This window comes from Lagopus muta, chromosome 2, assembly GCF_023343835.1.
Source record: "Lagopus muta isolate bLagMut1 chromosome 2, bLagMut1 primary, whole genome shotgun sequence".
NCBI classification, from domain to species: Eukaryota; Metazoa; Chordata; class Aves; order Galliformes; family Phasianidae; genus Lagopus; species Lagopus muta.
This window is the reverse complement of record NC_064434.1, coordinates 68,075,849-68,101,265: the sequence shown is the minus strand read 5'-3', so window position 1 is coordinate 68,101,265 and position 25,417 is coordinate 68,075,849. Positions and strand designations below refer to the sequence as shown.

Sequence of the window (25,417 nt, the reverse complement as noted above, 5' to 3'; positions counted from 1 at the left end):
TAACAAACCCCTGAAATGAAACAAGTTTAAGTACAAGAGCTTCAAATCATAGTATCACTCAAGTTGGAAAAGACTTCAAAGATCATTGAGTCCAACCACAACTAACCATACTACCCAACCTTCTGTTAAATCATGTTCCTGAGCACCACATCCAAACAGTTTTTTAAACATATTCAGGGATGGTGACTCAATCACCTCTCCAGGGAGCCTATTCCAGTGCCTGACAAGCCCTTCTGTAAAGAAGTGCTTCCTGATATCCAGCCTAAACTTCCCCTGGCACAACTTAAGACCATTTCCCCTCATCCTGTCACCTGTGAGAAGAGACCAATCCCACTCTCACTGTAAGCACCTTTCAGGTATTGGAAGAGAGCAATAAGGTCTCCCCTCAGCCTCTTTTTCCCAGACTAAACAGCCCCAGTTCCTTCAGTTCCTCATAGGGCATGTTCTTCAAGCCCTTCACAAGCCTTGTTGCCATTCTTTGGACCTGCTCCAGCACCTCCATGTCCTTTCTGTAATGAGGTGCCCAAAACTGAACACAGTACTCAAGATGAAGCCTCACCAGTGCTGAGTACATGGGCAGGATAATCAGCACTGGTTGGAGAGCTGTCGGGGTGTCCTTCAACCAGAGGCCATGCTGCACAGGGCCATGTTTCTCACAATCACTGGCCACTGTCCCCATGGGCAAAGTGATGGTAGGGTGATGGCTGAGATTCCCCATATCTTGCAGTTCCCATGGGGACGGTCGCTGTCCCTGAGCAGATGGCTCAGGGAGAGTAAGCCTTCAACAGGCACCACGCTAACCCTGCCTGGTATCATCCCCTCCAGTGATGGCATGTCAGAAGACCTACAAAGCATCCTTCAACCTGAGCTATGCCAGAGAGTGGATGCAGGAGAAGAAAAATAGCATCCTGAGGACCACCAAGTTGAACACTTCACTTGCATCAAAAAAATCAAACCCTACCATGCGTCTGACCACAGGGCATTTCAGCAGTAGTTAGGTGCATACTTCTGCCCTTCTCTGGAGGGAATTTGTGCCGTTTCACCCTGCTAAAGATCAGCAGGAATCCTGGATGTGCAGCAGCACACGAAGATCAAACTCCCATTAATGTTCATGAAAAGGCTTTCATTAGCTTCAGTAGTTTGGACTGTGTTTATTCACAAAACAGTACTTTAAGCATTTTGGTACAAAGGCTAGTTTATACGCAGGCTGCTGAACAACTGAAATGCATCCTTGTTAAGAATATGGTTTACAACAGCAGAGTGAAAAAGGTGAAATAAGTAGCTGCTCTCATATTCAGTGTCAGGAAACACTCTGAATGCATGAGGCTGGGAGATCCTTGAAGCCAGAGCCAGCATCCACAGAACACCTGTGCCATGGAGCACCTGGTGCATTTCAGCTTCTGCAGAAAGAAGGGAGGCTGAGTCACAGAAATGCAGGGCGTTATGTTCTGATAATAGTTCCTGCCTGCTGTTATGCCCCTAGAGCACTAGAAGGAAATAAAGGGGAAACAAGCTTAGAAGGCACTTAGATACAAATTTGAGATCACTGAGCCAATATTAATAGCCCTTAAAGGATCCTGATATGTAATGCATAACACAAGGAAAGAGACTGCTTCCTTCTTAACAAGAATTGCATTACTCTTATCAGAAAGAATTTTTATCTTCACAAAAAAAAAAGTTTTCAGCTCCCAATTCCTCAGCTGTAGTGTTGTTCACAAGACCCTTAGCTCCAGCAGAGATGTTGCTGAATGATTCCCTCACACCACTGGGTTAGCACTCCTACAAAAGAAGTGTGTGTAGGTAGAGAGGGATTTCTGGCTTGTGTCTGGTCTGTGTACCATTTACACAGCCCTTCTGCTCTCCTGCAGTGTATTTCAGAGAAAAGAAGCAGCAGCATGGAGACCATGCAATACGAGTAAAGAGGTTTGATATTCCAGGATACCTTCGAAGGACAAATCAGAGAACAGAAAGAATAGCTTCAGAGTAGAGAATGAATTCCTAATATCATTTAAACGAAACAAGTTTCTCCTCATTTATGCTGTCAGGATACTAATAGCTTTTAAAACAGGGTAATCTAAGAAGAAACCAAGTGAAAAGAGAGAACAGACATAGATGATACTCCTTTTGTACCTCTATTTCTGTCTCTGACTAAAAGCCATTTCCTCCCAGCTGGAGGAGGAGATGTGACAGCCTGTGCTCACCCCTGACTCATGCCTGCAATGGGCTGGGCAAGACCCTGGTGGCCTCAGAGACCATGTTAGCATTCTTCCATCACAAGAAAGGAAAGGAGCAGGCAGACAGCCCTAACCAGGGCACTGCTCCACCCTTCCCCTGAACAGAAGGGTGAAACCCAAGGGAAATAGAAGAAGCCTTGAGGATCCCTCAGCAGAAAACTTGCTTTGGAATTGTTCATTGAAGGAGATGAGGCCTTCTTGTGTGCAGTGTCAATAGCTGGCACTGGAAAAGGATTGGCACAAGCATTGGGCAGAAGGGGACGCTGGAGGCTCACAAAACTCCTCCCTACTCTCAGAAGGGCTCTTCTCATGCTAGCAAACCTCGCAGAAACATGTGGGTATGCAGGGCAGCACAGAGGAAGCAGCTGGCACAGGAGAATCACTTGACAAAAAAGCATCATGAGTTCACAAACAGCACCCTAACCTAGGAGGTCTTTAGGAGAAGGCACTCTGCTTTAAGAACTCAACAATAACAAAAACCCAACAATTTTCATCTTATAGCAGATTGAGATAAACCTGGGGAGCAAAATATTTTGTATATGCAAAACACAAGATTTATGTATTCATCCTGTAGGTGCCTGCCTTCTTATCCAGCTGTTAATCCTTTCTAGTTAGAAAGCCACTCATTCTCCAGAATGGAAGGTCAGTCTGATGTCTGCTTACCACATCCAAAACCCTTTTCCTTGCCAGAGGCCCTCAGCCTCAGTTTATTCAAAAACATTTGAAATATTTTTTGGCACTTAAATAGAAAACAGTTCACAACCAAAGTAGCAGTATTTGCACACACTTATGTGTGTCAGCCAATTTGCTTTGCTTCATATTTTTTCCTACTTTCAGAATTTAAATCTCTGGAAAATATCAGCAACTCTTACTTGAAATTTAAGCTTAAAAAAAAAAAAAAAGAAAGAAAAATCCAACACACCCAAGTGATTTTGATGATAGGATGATTATTGTGTGACTCACCCCTCTAAGTACAACAACTGAGAGCTTATTAAGTATGCACTTGGGCTCTGGGCTGCCCACCTACACTCAATTTCCTTTGACTATGGAATGTCCTTTGGCAGCACTGCAGCTAACCGATACCCAGGAGTCTAAGGAAAACACTACAGCTTGTACAGTATGATTGGTCTAAATGCTGTGAGCTCATATTTCAACCAGCCAGAGCAAGGTTACTTGTGAAACACAACAGTTCTTTCTGGGATGCAAGGATTCACAGACTGGAAATTCTGTACTCTATTAGTACTGAGATAAATAGAGATAAATATATTTAAGCAGCTAGATAGAGATGACACCAAAAGGCATCTGCAAATTTCTCCCTTTCTACCACAACCTTTTTGTTCACAGGCGAAGCACTAGTTAAAGAGGAATAGCTATACACTCTGTACACAGTGATTTATGAGTGTTAATGGAAATACTGCTCCTTAGCTCAGTTACCCACCTGCATTACTCAAGTGCCATGCTTAATGCATATCTGTCAGGCCTATACCACACTTTGCAGTGAAGCTGTGACCACCTCGTAGAAATCCCTTGCTGGACATTCGACACATTTCTGTTGCACAGTAAGTTTTCTGTGAGAGCAAGTAGAGGCTGCTGTAATGGTATTTTCCTTCACTTCTGACATTCATCATTCAGCAGTGCACACCATCCCAGAGAAGAGACCTGTGTTCAGCCTGCTCTCAGTCCTCCTGAGCTTAGAGGTGGATCACAGCTGGACTGGCCTGAACCAAGTAGAATCCTGCAAGTCCCCAGTGACAGCATCTGAGAAAGGACATGCAGTAATATCAGCACAAAAAAAAAAAAAAAAAACTAAGCTAGGAATATTGAAAAGCCAGAACAAGCAGTCTGTAGAAACTGGAACAGAGTACTTCAACACTGGGGAATTTGGAGCAGCAAGCACCTTGGTTGCCTTTAAGAAAAGAAAGGTTCATTTATGAGTCTGAATGTTTCAAAGCACTGAGCGATAACACAGGTAGTCATTGATCTCAATTCTTCCTCAGCCATCAAAAGATAAAATCATAGTTATTTTAATTTTCCTTACTGAAAAAGGAAAATATGATCCCAATACTGGTTTTGTTCCCAGAATACTTATAACCATAAAGGTCTGTCTGGAAGACATCCTGACTGCAGTGGCTTACAAGCAGGCAGTATGATGGGAATGAGAAGGCTTGGTTGACTGTTCTGCTGCTTTTCCCTCCCTTGTCCTCTGGAGAAGAGAGAGAGCAAGAGCCATTGCTCCAAGTTTGTAGAGCAACTGGATTTCTTTTTTGCTGAAGAGCTGTGATGTCTAAGCTAACAACTTCAACTCCCAACCCTCTGCTCTGCAGAGAGTAAGGGTGTTGCATGCATGCTAAGAAGGAACCTGTATCATGATGGAGTATGATTAGGGCATGCCTCTGCTTCCACGGTTCAGCTGGCTCAGAAGGAGCCTTGCTCAGCAGAATGCACTGGTCCTGCCTGGGGTCTGTTTTCCATAGAGCAGTATCCCTGCCACTTCCTCTGCACAAATTCCTTTGCTGAAATAGATTCAAAAGCAGCACATGCACATAAACTAGGCAGCTGGGTGCAATCAATTCGCTTCACCTTGTTATCATTTATACTGCAGCTGTGCAGCTACAACATGTTGGGTGCTACAATTCTTAAGGGGAAAACTGAAGCTCCTCCTGTGCAGCCAGCCCCAGGGCACAGCACAGCATACACTGAAAGCAACAGGTAAGGGCCAGCAACATAGGCAATAGGATGGGCCAGATCTAAAATCCTGTGAAAGCCAATATGCTCCCAGCAATGCACACTGCACATTTCCCTTCTCCAGAACTGATATGACTGCTTGACAAATTCAGTAATGGCCTTGACATGGGACCAGTGACACGAGGATGGAGTTACTCAGCAGGAAAACAATAGATCACATTCTCCCACCCTGAACTGTCTGAGCAATGAGCTGCACTGGAGCTAGCCACACTTGTTCCAGAACAAACAACACAAATGTTGCACACAGATTTATTTCTCAGGGGCATTAAATGCTAGGAAAAATAAGTCAGTCCTGGAATCACTTGAGAAAAGACCACTCTCATAATCCAAGAGCTGCTCTCCCACTTCATATTTTTAAAAGTTTTTGTTTTTCAAAAACAGAACAGCACTGAGTGCTTGTCATGCAGGGATCTATGTAAATGCTCATATGTGCACATGTGCACAAGCTGCAGGCACCCCAGGACCACATGCAGGATGATTCAGCAGTGGGGCACACTGTGCAGTGCTGCAAGGGCTTGTCAGGGCTTGCATGATGGGCAGCCCATCTGACTGGCAGTGATGTGAGAAGCTAAGCAGTTCTCAGAAGCCTTCTGCCTCCTGGAAAGCTGTAAATAAAACAGGAACTATGATTTTTTGCCTAAAGATTGTGGTGTTGTGATAAACAGAAAACCTAATTAATCAGGAGCAATCTGATCTGCACAAACTTACGGCTGTGCAGCTACAAATTATATCATCATATTCAATTACTGGAAACACCATTTCCTGTGTAAACCTACCTCTGCAGTCTGTAGGGAGATCCCACCATTTCAGATGTATATTTACTAATCACTGCCTTAAATTTTCACTTGGAAGGAAAGAATAGAATTTGTGCAAAGCAGGAAGTCCAAAAAGCCTCTTAATCTCGAGTGTTAAACCTTTTGAGTATCAAAACATCTAAGTTCAAAATGAGAAACACACAACGTAAGCAGGCATCTTAAAAGATACCAAGCTTATGGGGATATTTTCAGTTAAGCCCATCCCACAGGAACTCTAATAAAGTCAAAACCAAAGTATTTCACTGCAGTTTTGATTTTATTTTTTTTTTAAACTGAAGCTCTAAGGTGGACACGGGCCATTTCTTGAGTGACAACCTGAAGTGAAAAATCTCTCTCTTCCACTGAAAAAGTTTGAAGTTATTCCATCATAGAATGCAAATAGAACTTAACAATTTGAATGTTATTACAAAAAATTGAAGTCTTCTAGCTCAATAATGCACTGCTGTTCACTAGTGTCAAAATTCACCTCCAGTATATATTACCAGCAGGAATTCACTTAGGATTACATGCTTATGTCAGTGTGGGAAAACTTAGGCCTAGTTGAAAGAAGCCAAACAGACAATCCCTGCAACTACTTTATAAACCATCCTATTACATATCTGGCCAACAACTGAAGAATGTAATTACACTACAGGTGAAATGTTATTTAAAAGCAAGAACTGATTGGACTGCAAATTAACACCTCGGTACAATCAGTGCTCTAAAAGTTACTGGCAGATTCATGAAATTTAATTACCTGAAAGTTAACACTGTCACATACCTCTATAAATCTGCTATTACTAAATGCTGATATGAGCATCTCTGCCTTGAGTCTTGCTGTATGGCACTGCATGAGCCTTTGCTTCAACTCCGCTTCTCTCATCCCAGAGCAGCAGAATCATCTCTCTCAATTCCAGCACTTAATTGGTATTCACAGCACCACAGCAAGGCAAGTGAGACAACACAGGCAATGGACAAGAAGTTATAGCAGAGACTTTGTGAACAGGAGAGTTCAAAGCCTCTTTCTTGTCTCATAAGATTTGCTTTATCTGTAACCCCAGTGATTTATATAAACTTAAATTGGCATGACAACAGTAACTGGCAGTTGATTCTCTTGGTTTAACTCCTGGGAGTTAAAAAAAAAAAAAACAACAAAACAAACTTACTGCCCTTGCCCACTTCCAATTTATGTTTTTCAGACTTCTACCATTGTGTGTCCAGCACTGACAAGAAGAAAAAGTAAGGTAGAGAAGACAGTCGCTGCTATTATATTACCAAAAGCCACCTTGAACAGAAGTATGGACAGAGGTGGCTGAAAAGCTGACAGAACTTGGGCTTTCGTTATTGCTGACTAGAATAGATTTTATAGCAGTGAGCTTCAGCGGTCAGACTCTTCAAGATTTTATCTGAAGAAAAACTGCCATAACAGTCTGGGCAGGGAGGTGGAGTTGGCTAAACTGTGCTCACAGAAGCACCCAGACATCTGGCTCTTAAGCCTGAAAGCATTGAGTTGATCTTTAGTGTCTGTACCACAGCTACTACTATTAAGATAACCTTAAGATTTTCTGAGTAACTATGCTGCAATGAGCAAGCTATTAGGAAGTGGAAAAAAAACACAACAGGACAGATTGCTCTCAGCAGTGTCCAAGATAAGCTCAAAGGGAGCCCCCTTGTTCCTCAGGTAGCTCTGGACTTAAGCACTTTTGTACATGGCACTTAGAAAGTGGGATTCATTAGTCAAACAACAGCCACCCTTCCTCACAGTATTTAGAGCAGAGTACCATTGGGAAGGACATACCTTGCTGGAGCTTCTCCTCAGTTTCTAGGAGATTGTGTTATTTTTCATTAGCCCTGCCATGGCTGACATATTCACCCACGTTAAATAAAATACTGGCAATAAACTAGATATAAACTGGATAGCTGTGTAAGTAAATTACCCTTCAGCAAACCAAGCAAGATTTCAAATACCATCAGGGAATGATCACAACAGCAGTGAAGCCATCAATAGGCATTTATTAAAGCCCTCTGACAAATATTAACAGCAGCAGCTAGGGCTGAATTCAAAGCTTTTTTTTTTTTTTTACTGCATTGCTCTGCAGTAAGCAATGACACCACATCAAATGCCCATGCAAGATGTCTGGGGCCAGGCACATTCACATGATGCTCTTCCTGGTCCAAGCTCTGGGACTGTATATAACAAAGGTATAAAATTACTGGGAGATGGAAAGATCTCAGCAGTGCCTTAAGAAAATGCATGAACAATGTATATACAAGGTTGACACATGCAGCTCTATTTACTGACTCCAGTTGTCTTTAGCAGTCATCTGTTTACTTATTTCCCTGCACACTGATATGAACTCCAACAAGTGTGTCCCTATTAAAGTATTCTTCCCTTTGTTAGTCTTCTCAGAGCTTGGTACTTACTGCGCCCACCTTGCAACTGTCAACTTTGGAGGAAGTCTAGGTAGAAAAGACATTCCCCCTAGTTTCAGCAAAGATCCACACATCTCTTACTGACTAGTCCTTCCAGGACCAAGTCTCTCAAGACTCCTGCTTCTTGTCAAGTCTGACATCTTCCTCTCATCTCTTCTTGAGTATCTCATCCTTATCCTTACACAAAGCTCAGATGCCAAGATGGTCTTCATTCACTATTCTTTAATCATTTCCATTTCTTCTCTGAAACACACAGCTACCTGCTATGGAAAAAAATCTCATTTACATGAAGCCTACTTGCACCAAGTAGGATTTGTGAGCAGATTAGTTTTAAAATGAGCATATATTCAGCTTCCTACATCAAGCTTCTTCCCGAGCCCAGCAATTGTCAGCAGCAATTCAACCAACTCAAAGTAACATATTCACCCATGATTTTTTTTTTTTTCAAATAGCTCATCTGCAGCTTTTCCTCACAGTCCACTTTGTTTTGCCCTTCATTCTACTCTCTATGCTGTTTTTGATTCCCACTTCGCTTAAGTCATATTTCTGGTGACGTGTCTGTAGTGAACAAGTCAAAGGGAAGAAGAGCACAAGAAGTTTTCTGCAGACCTTTCTTTACCTCATTAGAACTGCTATAGTACCTAAATACTGCAGCATGGCTTTGGATCAAAAACCCTACCTAGGGCCTGAAGGAAAAAAGCTCTCTGAAGAGTTTACTATTATTAGTATTTTCTTAATCTAGGCTACAGCATTCTTTCGCATCCACTTTGCGGATTCAGGCCAAGGGCAGCTCTAGTCTCTTACCTAAGACTAACCCTAGCCCTAAACAGTGACTTCGGCAGAGCCTTAGCTCAAGACCTCCACAGAAAAACAGCTCAAAGTGAAAGTTTCTGCAGTTTGCACCATCCTTAGGCAACTCCTTTGCAGACTCACCCCCTGCAGCTCTAGGCTCTCTCTCTTACTCAGTGTTATCCCTGCAGCTTCCAAGGCTCAGACAAGTGCCTATCTCACGGCATTTATTCAGAACACACAAAAAAAAAACCTCTAAGAGCAGAGGGGTTTTCTTCACCACTTACACCAGGCTTAGGCAATTCCCTCCAGCCTCACACCTGATCCAACTGTAGGTCTTGCTTCTCAATAACATTAGACTTTGCCTAGGCCTCATCTGATAGAGGATGACGGTAGTCAAGGAAGTAAGGAACAGACCAATAACTGGAGTGAAACTAAGTTAGTTTTCATCATCTAACACAGATTTAGGAAATGAGGCTTTAGCTGTACTCAAGCTCAGTAAATAATTCAGTTTACAACCCACCCACCCACCCCCCCTTTTTTTTTTCTCCTCCTTCTTCTTCTTCTGAAAACTGAGATCTACCCACAAATCTTCAGACAAGTGAGCAAGAACCTGGAGGGACTATAACAATCAGAAAGATCAACACAGTGAAATAGCAATACAGGAAGCATAACAACAAAGAGCATAAAACAATGGAAAGGTGGTACAAACAAAAAGTGCTCACCTGCCTCTGAAGATCTAGGCTCACAGGAAAACCCCACAAAGGACAAATCTCCAACTAGAGATCCTCCCAGAGTGGTAGCCAGCCTTTAAATGAGGTATAAGAGAGCTGCAGCCAGGCTCCACCCCTGTGGGTCACACGGCTGAATTGCCTTCACCTGTGCTACCAGGGCTAACTGGGTCCTCAGGTGCTCAATCAGTGGTTCAGTCTGTGACTCAACAGTTAACATACAGGGAATTTTTATGGATAATGAGCACCTTACTCTCTGCTGCTGTGCTATCCTTCCCAGAAAGTCCCTGACCAAGCAGTCTAGCCTCTGCAATAAATTACCTGAGTGCTGGTACTCTCCAGTCCTGTGGTTCTATCCACTCCTTAGAAATAGAGAGAACAATTGACAACACAGTTTACTATTAGCTGAGATGATGCGATACGTGAGGGATGAGGAAATAACCAGGAAGCAGGATGGTTATGCAGATTTCAGCTTCCTAGTTGCATTCTTCAGCTGTACTGAGAAGTATTCCCCGGGCAGATGCTTAGAGCAGACTCCTTCCCAGATATACTTCTTTAAAAGAGCAGCGATGGCGCCTGCCTTGTGCTGAACGTACAGAAGATTTACTGGAATAACTTGTTGAGTGCAGCTAAACTGCAATATTATCTTCTTCCAGTCACAGCTGAAGGTCAAGATGACCCTTTCTGGAGCTCCAGCTGACTGTCTTGTGGCACCACTGATCATTACACAAATACTCTCTATTACAAATGAGTGCTTGATGGCTCTTATATAAGGTGCTCTGATATGTGGAAAGAGACAGCTGGAATTAGCCTGTCATGTTGATGACCACATATGACAAGCCTGACTTTAACTCTAGTACTCATAGGACTTCTGTTATGAAGCCCCACACAGCCTTACAATTTGGGGAAGAAAAGACAGAGGCTATAGTTGCCCTGCAAGCTTCAGCCCTCAGTAGCAGATTTCTTCATGAAGGGAGTACTTGCTACAAGAAAAGGCCCACAGAAACATGAGAAACAGAGTCCACAGCCTGGACACAAGCCAAAATGGGAAGCTCCATTTTCAGTTGACCTCCAAGACAAAAAAAAAAAAAAAAAAAGAGGACAAAAATGAAAGGCCTTTAAAATATTAGTTAGCATAACTGATAACTGTTATAATTACTTCAATGATTATAATATTTAATTATAAATACTCTAGCCCTTAAGGTGAGAGTCACAACATGGAGCTAGAGCTCCATGGCTTTGATGGGGGCAATGCAGAGTTTAGCAGCATCTTTTATATCCCATTATAAACTAACCTTCCCACTTTTCAGAAAATGCCAGGCTAGAAGCAGAGGCAATGAATAGGTTTTCTGGGTTATTTATGCCTTTTGCTTCAGATATTTGTATTTAGAGCTGCCTGTGATTTGCCTGATGGCTGCTGACAGGTATGACAGAGTGGCTCTGATTACAGGAACGTTATCAGTTGAAGCACTGCCATCAAATGCTGCACAATAAATGCCTACGTCCGGCTGCCCTTCCAAGACTCTCTGTCTCTTATTTCTCTCTCTTTCTCTTTCAGTCATTTACCTTTCAAGCTGATTTCAGCATCACTGTTCCTCCTTTTTCCTCCCTGAAAAGGATATTTTGGAATGTATAGCTGATCACTGTCAGCTGTAATTGCTCAAAAATGTAAATGTGCTTCAGAGAAGAGGAAATACGTTATCTGTGACTCATCCACACTTCAGGCAAACTCTAGTTCAAGGGGAAAATGAAAAGACAGCCCCCCCACCAAAAAAAAAAAAAAAAAGACAGGAGGCAAGAATAACAAAGTTAAACAGGAAGAGATATTGAATACAGTCAATAGGCCTTAGAAGTAGCAAACTTTAGATCCACAAGAAAGCAACAACAGGCTGAGAGATTAATTATACCAGATTCTATCCTGCACATCAGTAGAACACCAGACCCCTTCTTGCAGGAACAGAAACTATCTCAATTTGCATGTGAAGAGGCTGGCTCATGACACAGGCATCACATACAGCTCCTAATCTTGAGCAGCTTCACCGACGTACATGTAAGTCCAGGTACAAGCACCTGGCTCTGCACCAAAAACCTGCTCGCTTGGAAAACAATTGTGTCATGCTCTGGCATTTCCTTTCCCTTCTGCTGCTGTCCCTCGTGTTGAGTCACTGAGGTCACAGATGATTGCTTTAAAGGGCCACACGCTGTGTGACAAAGGAATGGGACAAGCCTTTGTCATCCTTCCATTACCGCTCCTGACCATGACTTTCGGTCAGATGAAACAATGCTGCTGTGTCCCTGCCAGCCGTGCAGTGACAGTTTGTGCATTTCACTCCCCGTTCCCAGCATCCCCAGGGCATCCAGTTCAAGCAGTACGTTCACCCCAAGCTTCTGGGCAGATGCTGACAATGCCTGGGGTGGCCACTGTGCTGTGTTATGCAGCATGTAGTGCTGTTCTATGCTGTTCTACACAAAAGAGATCAATTATTAAACTCTGGGTTCAGGTACGTGAATCTACCTGCTGTTGCATAAACAAACTCTCAAGTGATATAGAGGAATTCATGCCAGATTTCACTGGCACAAACAAGACTGATGGCAGACAAATTTCAGAGCAGTGCAGTACTTGTTTCATGTTTCATGTATCAATACATTCATCTGCAATCCATGTTTGTGATGACCTAATGAAAGCGCAGTTACTGTTGGTCTGGAATTGTTTCCATGGAAGATTGGCTTTGCAACAAAAAAAGCATAATAGGTGGTTGCCCAGGGCAGCAAAATATTAGGAGCTGTAAAATGTCAGTGCAGCGTGTGAACAGCAGCAGGTTCAGAGAGTCTGGATGTTTTCCAGTAATGACGCTGACCTCAGTTTTGGATGCTCCACATTTACACACCTCTCCTCGGACCAAAAGGTGCAGGGTCACCAATGAGCCACTGCAGCAAAAATATGGTCTGCAAGTACACAGAAGATCCCAGATCACTGAGCTTTGACATATTTCAGGTGGAGCTGTTGCTTTAATGGATATGTAAGCAAGACTCTTTTTTTTTCCAGACAACTAAAAATGGCCTGTCCCCAGGGTGTGCTGCCACTGTCCCTTCCAATGAGTGCCTAAGTTGAGTAGTGCATTACTTAAATAAAATTGATCTATTACAGAGAAAATTTCAAGTCACAAAGTTCACATCTCTGTTTAAATGCAAGTTTTCACACTGCGTTCTGATCTAATGTTCATTGTGCTCCATTAAGGTAGACAGAATCATAGAATCACCAAGGTTGGAAAAGACCTAAAAGATCACCCAGTCCAACCGTTCACCTATTCCCAGTAGCTCCCACTAAACCATGTCCCTCAACACAACATCCAACCTTTCCTTGAACACCCCCAGGCTCGGTGACTCCACCACCTCCCTGGGCAGTCCATTCCAGTGCCTGACCACCCTTTCTGAAAAGTAATACTTCCTCATGTCCAGCCTGAATCTCCCCTGCCGTAGCTTGAAACCATTTCCTCTGGTCCTATCACTAATGACACGAGAGAAGAGGCCGACCCCCAGCTTACTACAACCTCCCTTCAGGAAGTTATAGAGAGCAGTGAGGTCTCCCCTGAGCCTCCTCTTCTCCAGGCTGAACATTCCCAGCTCCTTCAGCCTCTCCTCATATGGCCTGTGTTCCAGACCCCTCACTAGCTTTGTTGCCCTCCTTTGAACACGTTCGAGGGCCTCAAATGCCTCAGATGCCCATTTAAGCATCTCAGATCTTCTCAAATTATTGCCCGGGCCATATAAATCCAGTTTTTGCATTACTACTGAATTTTATATTTTATTTTTCCCTGGGAGAAGTGCAAGCATGATCTCCAAGTATTGTGAATCTTATAGCCAAATTTCCCGAGTTTGGGGAATTCAAAGAGCTGACACACTGATATTGCGAAGGAAGAAGCTTCCTCCCAGTGCCTGATCCCAATATCCTTCACATCACTGCTGGTAACACATCGAGCACTCCCTGCTGAGTCTCAGCCTTGGTCTGACAGTGGGGATTACTGTGCTGCAGAATATCCCCAAACCTGAGGAATATCACTAAGTGTGCTTCCAGACAAGCACAGGGATTCTCTGCACCTCAGCATAGATCCTTCCACATTATTCTAAAAATGCACTGTGTCCTTTGTTCTTCTTTGTTCCTCTGTTGGCTGCCCTAAAAGTACTGAAAAAATCTGCTATTTTGGTTCACTTGGAAAGATTCCCATTGCCCTCAAAGGGCACCGGGCGGCAGTATTTGTACTAGGCGTAAATGAACACGGCTTTACTCCTCATCTTCCTTTTCATGAAAGGCAAATCAGGCAATTTATGTAGCAGGAACAAAAGACTTGAGGATTTCTGCCCTCCATTCCCTGCTAGTGCTGTGGAACTGTCAGCAAAACCTCTCCCTCCACAAAATGCAGGCAGTGGTGCAAGCCAGGGAAACCCAGCACCCAGTATAATGCTGCAGCAGTACTACCACAGACAGCAGGACACACACATGGATATACACAGACATAATCTTACGCATTTTACACAGAGATATTTATATATATATGTATGCATAGGTGTGTGTGTGCACAGTAATAGCAGAATATTATTGTAAAACTCAGTACTGGTGATGTTTGTATCAATTTCCCTACTGGTAGAAAAGGCGCTGGTTGCTTCAGTACCATCTACTTGAATAGGAAGCTGAGGTAGTAGATTACGCCTACTTTGGCTGATAACTTAATGTAAAGATTTACTCTTTGGGGTGGTGTTTGGGAGTTGGTTAGCATCTCAATTTCCCATCCAGACTGTCAGTATAGTCACTCACACCTTTGCAAACAGGTTGCAAAATCCTTCTGGGAATCAAAAGGTTAGCAATTTTTATCTCCTTTCCCCATAGAATGTAGTAGGTAGACGAAAAGCCTAACTGGAGAAATAGCCCTTTGTGTGAAATTCACGTAAGCTGTCTACATACCAGAACCCTTTACAAAGACAATGTAGCAATGATTGGACTGCATTTTGCTTTTCAGCACTAGTACCCTGAGAATGCTGATGGTAGAGAAACCTATCACCAATTCTGCTAGGAACACTTGCTTTATTTTAAAATAAAACAAGCAAAAAAATGTGTAAGAATTCAATCAGCTATGAATATGCAGGCAAACAGCTCACTGGACAGGCAATAGTGCTTGAAGAGGAGATCAGCTGAGGGCTACCAAAGAGCCTGACCATCCTATCAGATTCAGGAAATTAACGTGAATGTGAAAACAACTAGATATTAGGAAAATGTATGACAGGTGCATTACATGTTCTTGCCTCAACCTTATTCCTTCCCATGTCTCTGTTCATGACACAGTCAGAAACCGAACACTGGGGCAGTGGGATCCTTGGCCTGACCTGATACAGCTGTCCTTATGTCCTTAATTTGGTGCATCAATTGTGCAGTGAACATTCATTTAATAACCCAGCTGGAGCAGGCACTTGTCAGAGATACACAAGGACACATTTCTCAGAATAAAAAGGGGATAAAACACCATTCTTCTAATTCACAAAAGCAGAAGTGAAGGAGCAGCTTGTGGAGGATTCTGCTCTCACTCCTGGAAATCTGCTGACACTCACAAATTGCAGTGCTAAGAGATCAGAAATGAGGCTGAAGGTACAAGGAATTGGCAGATTAAACCCAGAGGGTTTCTGAATTACTTGTTCTGCTTCATTCCTACACTTTCCTGTTTGGCAAATTCATTCCAGTTTTGAAAGGTCGAGAAGTCTTGCAATGTTATGTCTGACTAATTGACCACATAACTTTGTGTTCAACCTCCTAAATTGCTTGGACATGGTCAGGAGTGTCAGGCTGATTTCTGGTAACTAGAACACGATGTCCAAATTTGGGGGAGGGTTGTAGCTACTTTTAGAGATGGAGAGCATCAGCCTGGCCTAGCTGTTCTCAAGCAGAAATGTTTGTTTCCAGGCTGCACTGGTGGCAGTTGTGCCTCATTTGCTAAAATAAGTACTTAATATCATAGGTGGTTCTTAAAACTTCTTTGCTTCCTCCTGCTTCTTCCAGGGACAGGTTTTCCTTATGTGCCTTCAAGGACAGCCTCCTCTATTTTGTCTGCCCAGGCAGAGTCAGACCTGGGTGCCTTCTGGCCCTACTGCCCTTTCAGGTCTCTGCTCCCAAAGGAAGCCAAATTTCTTCTCATATTTCACCTCCATGTTGCTGCTCCTTATCCATTGCTGGGAAGGGTGGATTATAAAAACAGCCATGCCACCACAAAACTTTTCTAGAAGGGTTGGTTTTTTCCATATTTTTTTTTTTCATCTGGGAAAAGAAATGCTCAACTGACAGAGGCTCATTTCTCTCTAGCTTTCATGCTATTTGGCATTTTGACAGAGTCTCAGTTTTCGGAATTTTGTACAAGGATCTCAGCTCTCATTTTAAAAATGACAGTTTGCTGTTATCCTCCTAACCATAAAAAGAGAAGCCTGTAGATCTAAAACCAGGTGGCAAATGACAGATTTGATTCTTGAAATCTTGAAGACAAAATGATGATGTTATCAGTTACAGCAACTATTCTTGTTATAATTCTGAATATTTAGAAATAGTAGGACTGTCTTTTTGATTTCATGAGCACAGGGAATGGAGGACAATGAAAAATCATTTCAAACAGCCTAGGGCTGAAGGCATTACAGCCTCTCCTTCAGCTCATCCATTGCTAGAACAGAATCCTGCTGCATGAATGTGCACTTTCCTGTGAATAGCATACACCTAACCTAAGTATTTAGTTTTCACCTGAAACAACCATCAGAATTCATATTGCATATGAAAGTTAACAAGAAAGAACCCTTCTACTGAAAGCCCAAGCAGGACAGAGGACTAAACTGGAAAACCTGAGTTACTGAGTTCAGTCTGGTGGTTGTCACAGCATCATAAAATTTACCTGGGCACTTTCTGAGTCACAGAAAATGACTCAAGTCACTTTGTCTAAGCACCCCAGAATGTCATTCGTCTCAAGGTTTGACAGCCTACTTTCATTCAGCTCTATTTAACTGTGGCCACCTCGTAGCTATTTGACCTTACACCATCTTTGTCCTTTAACCTACACAGAACTCCTTCTGCAGCATGTTTATTTGTAGATAGCAGGCACATAGCTTCTCATCCTTCGTTTTGCTGTCTTTGTCTCTTCCTGTCTGGCAGACTCCCCTCCCCCACCCTCTAATGCCTCTTTCTTCAGCATGGTTCTCTGTGATTGCATGTGATGTCTCCAAAAGATGTTTTTATTTTATTTTATTTTTATAATTAGTTGCCCATGACAACATCTGTACTATTCTAATTGAGCATGTTACGTTTTTTAGGAAGGAGTAATTCCAGTTCACAACAATAAAATATATGATAGCTCAGCATTTAAATCTGAAGTAGTCAAACAAAGTAGAAGAAGCTCTCATTTAAGTGGAAATAATCCAGTCTTAAAAGGATGCCAGGAACCTTTAAAACCTTAATGCCATACAATGGCCAATGAGGTTTATGGATAATTGAGCACAGTCTATGTAAACCATGATAGTGTCTGACTCTACCCAGTGTGTTTCAGAACAAGAGAGTCTTATATAGCTTTAAATAGTGTTACTTTCCAGATGGTTGCATTTAGTAGATTACACCTATATTTAGCAAAAAGAGGTTAGGGAATGCTTCCCATAGCATCTATCTCCTCAGAGGAACTGTACCCAAGTATCCTGAGATGCACCTAACACAACTCTGTAGGACTGGCTACCAGAAACAGATGGAATTCCCTCTTCTTTCTTCAGGGATTCATGTTTATTTCTCTCACCTTCTGCAAGCAGGGAAGATGTGCCTATCTTTATTTGCAATTCACACAGTCCCAGTAATGTATTTCAGCTTCCAATGGGTACCAAAATGGGCAGGACAAAAAACAACAGTGAAAAAAACACAAAAACACAGATTAATTCCATAGCAGTAATGCTCAGCTATTTTGAGAATAGGCCTAGGCTCATTGACTTTAGTGAAGGTACATTGGTTTATGTTAGTACAGATCTGAGCTTTGAGACAAACATTAGATTTTTCTTTTCTGATTATGAACTTGCTGGAATCTCTAAGATTTCACTCTAACAACAGTGCCTGTGCTTAGACAGTAGGAAATCATCAGTTAGCCATACAGCTTCCCATCAATTATCTTTTAAGAGGAACAGGGAGGAAGCATCATGTATGACTGCAAATTCGGTGATGCTCAACCCACTTAATTCAAATTCATTGGACCTACCACATTCCTAATATGTTGCGCAGGTCTGTGCACATAGACTTTTTAGATAATTAGTAACAATTCACATTGGGGTATCTGTGGAAATACAAGAGGAACAGCTCAAAGAAGCAGCTGTGGAACAAGATAAACAGCATGAGAACCAAGGGCACCTGTAGAAGAAGAAAGAACGTCTCACAGCTTTGACTGGATAAGCACCCACATGAATGGTTGAAGAGTGTTTATAGAATGCTCTGTTGACATGAAAAGGTGGATGGGAAAGTTGTACGGGTGGATGGGAAAGCTAGAAAAAGAAAATTTGTGAAGCTATATAACTGATGTGAGAAATGATTTGGATCGTTCACAACTAAGTCCATGCATCAGATGCTGCAGGTATTTGAGTAAGCATTAGAGAATTATTCCCAGAATGCTTTCACAGAATAGTTTATCTTGGACAGTATCTTACAGATCACCTAGATCCAATACCCCCTGCCATGAGCAGGGTTGCCACTCACCAGATCTGTCTGCCCAGGGCCCCATCCAACCTGGCCTTGAATGCCTCCACAGATGGGGCATTCACAGTTACTCTGGGAAATGTATAAATATGTTAATATCTATATATTAAAACATGGGATGTGTGGGATGAAAATAACATTTGTATTTTATCTGCTAATTAAGTAATCCTAGTTGTCTGCTTGACTAGATGATTGGATAAAAAAGATACTGAATATGGATGAGCACGATTATTTATAGAGCGACCATTTGTTTTGTAGGTAACCAAGGATACACAGAAGCCATACAATAAATTATTCTCTTTAGTACTGGACATTAAACATTCCCTTGAGTGTTGAAGTTCTCCATTTGAAGGAAACAAACAAGTATGCTCACCTTGGTCCAGTGGTGACTTTCCTATGAATCAGTAAAAATCCAAAGCTGCCTAGGCAGGCAAGACTGTCCAATGCAGTCTTAGATACAAAGATCCTTCATCTTTTCTTGTAGATGGAACATTTGCATAAGAATGTATTTGAGACAGCATTACTTTCATTCCCATATCAAATACGTCCTGTGTCCTCAATTTCTAACAGGGTGAGAGAGAACAGGGTGATGCTGTGCCAAGCCATTATTGTCCAGCTTCAGGACTTAAACCATGTTAAATTTCCTCCAGTCAAAGTACCCTTTGCTTTATATGGGGGCTGGGCCTTCAACACTTGGAAATGAATGATGCAGTTGTGAAGTGCTCCTTTTGCTGCAGAACTCCTCAGACTCAGAGCTGCAACTCCCAGCAGCTCATCTGGAAGGTGGCTACTTCCAGGCAACTCCTGCAATGGTGACACTTGAAAGATAACATGGTGCAGAAAACAAAGGACATAAGGATAACCAACATAAGCCAAGGAGGAAAAGAAACATGCATTAAGTGTTTTAACATTTTTCCTGTCAAAAGCTGGATTGCAGGGAGCCTGAGTATGTTTTCAGTGAAGACAAGATTGCTTTTCTAAGGCTCATCTCAGTGCACAATCCTAAGAGGATTTGGTGAGAGTTTTCTTAAATTTGATTTTTCTGAGGAGAAGAGATAAATTATGCTTCAGTAAACAAAAATTAAATCCTATTTTTTCTGTATGAAGTTGTGTTTATCAACATCAAGAGCAGTAACTTCTGTATGTCTAATTCTTGCATAGCTATCTCATAAAAAGAAGTATTGTTAGTATTTCTTTTTATGATCTAATATATAGGTCTATTGAGTGATGTTCTAATAACTCGTATTTCAGATAGATTATTCTACTAAGCCAGCTCTTTCTATCTATGCATTTCATTGTCTGTTTTGCCTATATCCATCCTTACAAACATAGAAGAGCTATTTAGAAACTGTAAATCAAGAAAAAGTAAACATATGCATTACAAAATACTGGTTGAAGGTAAAATGAAGATATGGAACAGTCAGAATGGATTTGTAAAGGAAAAAAAGTTGTGGCACACCACTATAATTTATTTCCTGTAATGGGTAACAGGCTTCTGATTTCATTCAAGTTCTGAAGATTGGAATAAAGAAGAAGCTGGTAACATCTGCAGAAGATTTGATGTTCAAAGAGACCACAAATAAATGGAATTAGAATTCAAGATGGTTTTACAAGAGTTGAACAAGGCATTATAGACAGAGGTATCACTAGAGGATATACAAAGCTATCTGTCTGTTCTGCTTGGCACCCATGAAGCCTCAGCAATTGGTTCCTCCAGGATCAAGAATGACTTAAATATTCGCAGAACATTATAAAAGATCTGAAACAGATTGTCAAGTGAGGCCTGTACCACCTCTTTCCTTTGATGTCCTTAGTAACAGATCAGGCAAATGTTTAAGAAATGACCTAGGTACAGATGATCCATGGGATAGATGGATGAACTAGAGGAAATCTTGAAGTCATATGCCACATTTCTTTCCCTCTTTCAGCTCTTTCCCTTGACACTCATATTCTCACCCTTTAGGAGCAACAGAATCCAAATGTGCTATCTGATCGCCTCATTTCTAAACACAGTGTAATTCTAGCAGCCACACACAAACAAGAGGTATTTCATGTTACCACATCATCAGATTCCAGCCATGGTTTTTAAACTCATAGCTTATCTAAGATCAAAATTAGACCACTTGATTGGCCCAGTTCAGTTTATAAAGGTTTTTGCTGTATTAGTTGCTAAAAGCAGTAAATGGCTACAAATACTAAATGCCAGTGCCTATACGTTAACCCACTCACATCCTTTTGTAGCTGCTTTGACCCATATGGATCTTCACGCTGATTTTGCAACATTTAATGTGATGTCTGGTTTCCGTTTTCATGAGGCCTCTGCTGAAGCACTCTTAGAGGGAGTCTTTGGAGGGCAGCTTTGTTTGTCATTTTGTATGCTTCATCATACTAAGCAGGTTTTCACAAAACGTTGTTAGGGAAAAGTAGACAAAGGCAGAACTCCCGTTGATAATTCACCATGCTTAGGTTTAGCTAAACAGAACTCGATGCTGGATGAACAGGTTTCCAAGTTCAAGCTTACAGGTCACCTGTATCTGCTCTGTTTAGATTCGTTTTTATCAACTCATGGCTCACAGGCTGATATGATAAGCAGAATAAAAGAAATTTTGGCTGTGGCATAGGTGAGAATCTCAGCTTTTGAATAGATGTGGAAGAATGGAAGAATCAGTGGGGAAGATTAGTATGCTGAGCGAGTCCAAGAGGCAAAAGGTCAAGTAAGTTCAATACCTGAGAAACGATCTGATGGAAATCATTCAACTAGACAGGAGTGCATCAAGCCTGAGCAGTAAGTCAAAAAGCGCTTCTGAATTCTTAAAGGAAGTTCTTAAGATCCAACAATGTTTGGAGTACCAGAATGCTCCACTAAAGAAAAAGGCCTACTGGCTACCATACTGCAAAAAAACTGACAATAGGTTTTCACTGTAACAAATACCCTACTTCTATATCTAGATCCAAATTCTCAGTCCTCCAAACAACAAGCTATTCAAGCCCAATGCTTTACATCAGCCCATGCCCAACATGCAAGAAGATTCAAGGCATAAACTAAAAATGAAGACCAAGACAAGATTTGTGACTATAGGCCCAAATTTGCACTACTGACAAGTGATTATATTACCACCTACTTGTCATTAATTTCAAAATGGATCCAGTAGACCAGCTATTCCTTTCTCTGTGAAGCCACTGTACTTTATACTGCGTAAAGCTATGTAAGGTACCTGAGAAGTCTATAAAATAACAAGCCCTCTCCATAAATATCTAGCAGCTAAACATGTTACACATCTGTTTGTTGCTGGAAAAGATTCATCTGTAGAACCATTCAAAGGAAACTCCCACTGCACAGCATTATTTCACTGGAGCTAAATGTTGCAGTGGTGCTTGGTATGGGAACATTAATTTCAACCTAGGTTACATTTTTCCAGGCCTCTTATCAGGCTTTTAGCTCATGTTTCATCACCGCTCCAAGCTGTTGCACACAATGACCAGAAAACATCTTTAAGTCCATCTGATTTCACAGACAAATTTACCATGATGAAATAGCTGTGGTCACTCAATCTCCATCTGAAAATGCCAGTTTCTCCATTAAGAGAGGGCAGTTAAGGAGCCTAGATGATTAACTGAGCTGAATAGTTGAGGTGCCCAATGTTTGACATTTCCCCCATTCCTTTGAAGTTTGTACAGGTGGGACTATTTTTCTCCTAAGAGAAGAACAATAACATAAAACTGAAAGCTAAATACTGGAAAGTGGAAACCACAAATGGTTACTTTTGCATTAAACAGAAGAAAATATTTCTCTTCTGGGAGGGTAATGTTGCAAGCATTCTTTTCTAAGTCAAGGTCCTGATATGGGCTTTTAATTATGTTTTAAAATCTTAAACAGCACAGGAATAAGTTACTAGGAAGGCTGTGTAGTGTTTAAGTTTGGAAGCTTTTCAAGACCCAATCTGAACAAATTCATAGCTGATCCAACCTCTTTCTGATGGCAGCAGTGCTTAGAGTATGATATTGGAGCAGGTGACATCCAGCAGTCCCTTCCAACCCAATTGTATGTGATTCTGGGACTTTTATCCAGAAAGATCAAGTTCTTTCAGAAAACATACCATATGATGCAGTTCAATTCTTGCTTCCCTCAGATATACATGCATTTTCAGCAGTCTCTCAATTATGAAACTCAATTTTGCAGACAGTAAATGGTTCATTTATTGATTCTCATCTACCAAATCCAGGTAGTTCCACAAACAACAATATTCTGCTGATACACTGAAGGCTTAAAAAAAATTACATTTATGGAGGAAAAACCCACAAAGTTACAAATCAACAGCCTCTCTTCAGTACTGGTGCTATAATTACAAATGCCAAAAACCTTTGATATGCTTCACAGATTACATCTTTAGGAGAGATGTGCTTTTCTTTAAATGCTGAAATAAAAAGACTTTTACCCATTTTGAACTGCAATTTCAGCCAACTATTTGGGGTACGGTATTTTATTTGTTCCTCTGAGGTTTAAGTTACTGTGCATGCTGCCAACAAACACTCTTTTAGCAAAAGCTGATCCCCATTGGAATTCAGCATATACATTCTAAATTTAAGCAAATAGGGGAAGATTTAGAAGTATGATTAATTGAAAGTACATATCAAGACTTCGACATGTAAAGCACAGAAGAATGTTTGCAACCCAAAACACAGACTTAAGCTCCACTCATTACAAAACCAAGCCCTGGATGCTTTCATCCTCTAAGGTTAAGACTCTCTACTGGCTCTCCAGTAATACAAAGGACAAAAATAGATGACTTTTCCTAGTTCAGTTTTCATCTCTGCGGAGGGATTATTGTGTAGCAGACAGCTAGGTTACAGCCTGCACCATTACATACCTGACTGTTTCATTACAGCCCTGGTTCTACTCTGTAGCTACAACAAACCAAATTCATACTGAAGTCCTGGTGCTTTTGACCATTCCTCTTCATGATTGGAGTGCTTACTGGAGGAAAAGCTTGGCCATAGTATAAGAGAGCCACAAGCTCAACACAGGTTCAGCTCAAGACTGTTGCATCCATGTCTTCTGTGGTTCTTTCCTTTTCCCCCCATTTACCCATCTAGCCACGGTTCTAAGCACTTACACAACCCTGAGATTTCTGTGGTAAACAGCGATTCTCTGTGTCTGCTTCCACTGAAGCAGTGGATACTTTGCAGTTTACATACCTTTAAGTTATACACGAGTTTAAACAGTACTTGAGAAATCTCATCTCTAAACCGTTCTAGGGAAATGCAAATACTGCTACGTGACAAACCCAGTGCCACCAGTTCCCTGCTCTCCAAAAGCACTAAACTGCTAGCTACACCATGTACAGCCACACAGATATTCACCAGTGAGATCCCAGCTCCACAGTGTTCCCTCTGGCAGCTTGCTCAACAATTTATTGCAACATTTACACAATAAACACAGGAGTTTCCTGGCCCTTCCAGTGCTGTTCCATGCAATTAGCGTAAATGGCCTGCAAGAGCAGAGCTTCAACCCTTTGCCCTTCCTTTGAGATACATCAGGTATATAACAGAGCCCTTTACAAGGCTTAAGGAGCCTTCATGTAAAGTATTTACCTAAACTGGCCTCACCTTGTTGGTGGCAGGTTGTTCCAACACCCTTAATAGGCCAGAATAGCCAGAGACAGTCCAGCTGGGATGTCTAACCTTCCTGGGGGAAGGAGGAAAATTGGTGCTGCTTTATTTGGTGCTTTCTGCAGGCTCCTATCTACCAGCATTAACAGCTCAGCTTGCATTAACAACAGTATTTAATCAGTTTAAACAGTGCTGGGGGAGATAAAAGCCAATGGCTTTCAGTCAGACATATAGGAAACAGCTACAGTTTCCAAGACAGCTTCAGCCCCATCTTGTATTTTGCAGTAGGTACCCCAGGGGACTAAAGCCTTGACATTTATCTATGTTTGGATTCAGTGAAAAAGAAAAGTCGGGTCAGAGGGAACTGGGCATATATAAGCACAAAGCTAGAATCATTTGCACTGAAATTCAAAATTAATTAACTTTACTTGTAGGTTTTTTTAAGCATGGATTTTATATATTCAAAAGCCTCTTCATGCATGTTCTGTTCCTTTAAGAGACAGAGCTGTGCATGTCTGTCTTCTACCTCTGATCATTAAAGGAAGATGTGAAGAGTTTGATTGTTTAGGGGTCTGGTAGTCAGAAACACACACAAAAAAACAGGTCACCAGTTTGTCTGCTAGTTTCCAGCTGCCTTAAATGCCTCCATGGAACTCCTCCACATGATGTAGCTTTACTCGCTAATTTTCTTCTTCTGTCTTGCAGAGAAAAGATCTCTCAATGAAAATGCACAGAGGTTTTCTGTAGTATACTCTGTATTTCTCTCTAATGGACTAAGAAGAACACTTAAATAGCTATCTCTGAAGAGGATGTTTCAGATAGAACTAAATTAATTCAGTGTTTAATGATAAATAATTCAAGCTGCCATACCTCCGGAGAGGTATAGAAGGAAGGGATAAACATTTAGCATCATTTTCATAATTTCTGACATCTTAACTGTATTGAAAAACCTTCTGAAAGTAGCCACAGACTTACTTAGTCCACTCTGGTCTGCTTGTTGGCCTTAGTCTAGCAAACAGAATAGAGATATCTTTTCTCACAGAGTTTACTGAAACAAGTAGCCTGTTAGAAATTAGGTATTGCTTCTAGATTTCCTGCCTGGTGCTCTGACAGTTTTTCCTACACTTTTCTCCTGAGTTGTCCTACAATGCTCGGAAGTCCTTAACCTTCTCCTTAGACTGACATCATTAAGTTCTAACCTTTATCACATGGGAAAGTCAATGGCATCCAGCCACAGGCATACAGAATACTGAAGGTGTTGTCACAAAAGACTTCCAACCAGCTACTGTGGGTCCTGGAACAGACCAAGTGACTCTTAATTCAGAAATAAAAAAA

General features: G+C 41.6%; 1 long non-coding RNA gene across 1 annotated transcript; it reads right to left on the bottom strand.

Moving 5' to 3' along the window:
* Positions 1-1,039: 1,039 nt before the first annotated feature.
* On the bottom strand, positions 1,040-9,774 carry LOC125689510 (uncharacterized). Its single transcript, XR_007375314.1, has 3 exons — positions 9,721-9,774; positions 3,673-3,992; positions 1,040-1,400 (listed from the first exon to the last, which is right to left on the bottom strand). It is a non-coding gene; the product is annotated as an uncharacterized LOC125689510 (long non-coding RNA).
* Between the last annotated feature and the right edge of the window lie 15,643 nt (positions 9,775-25,417).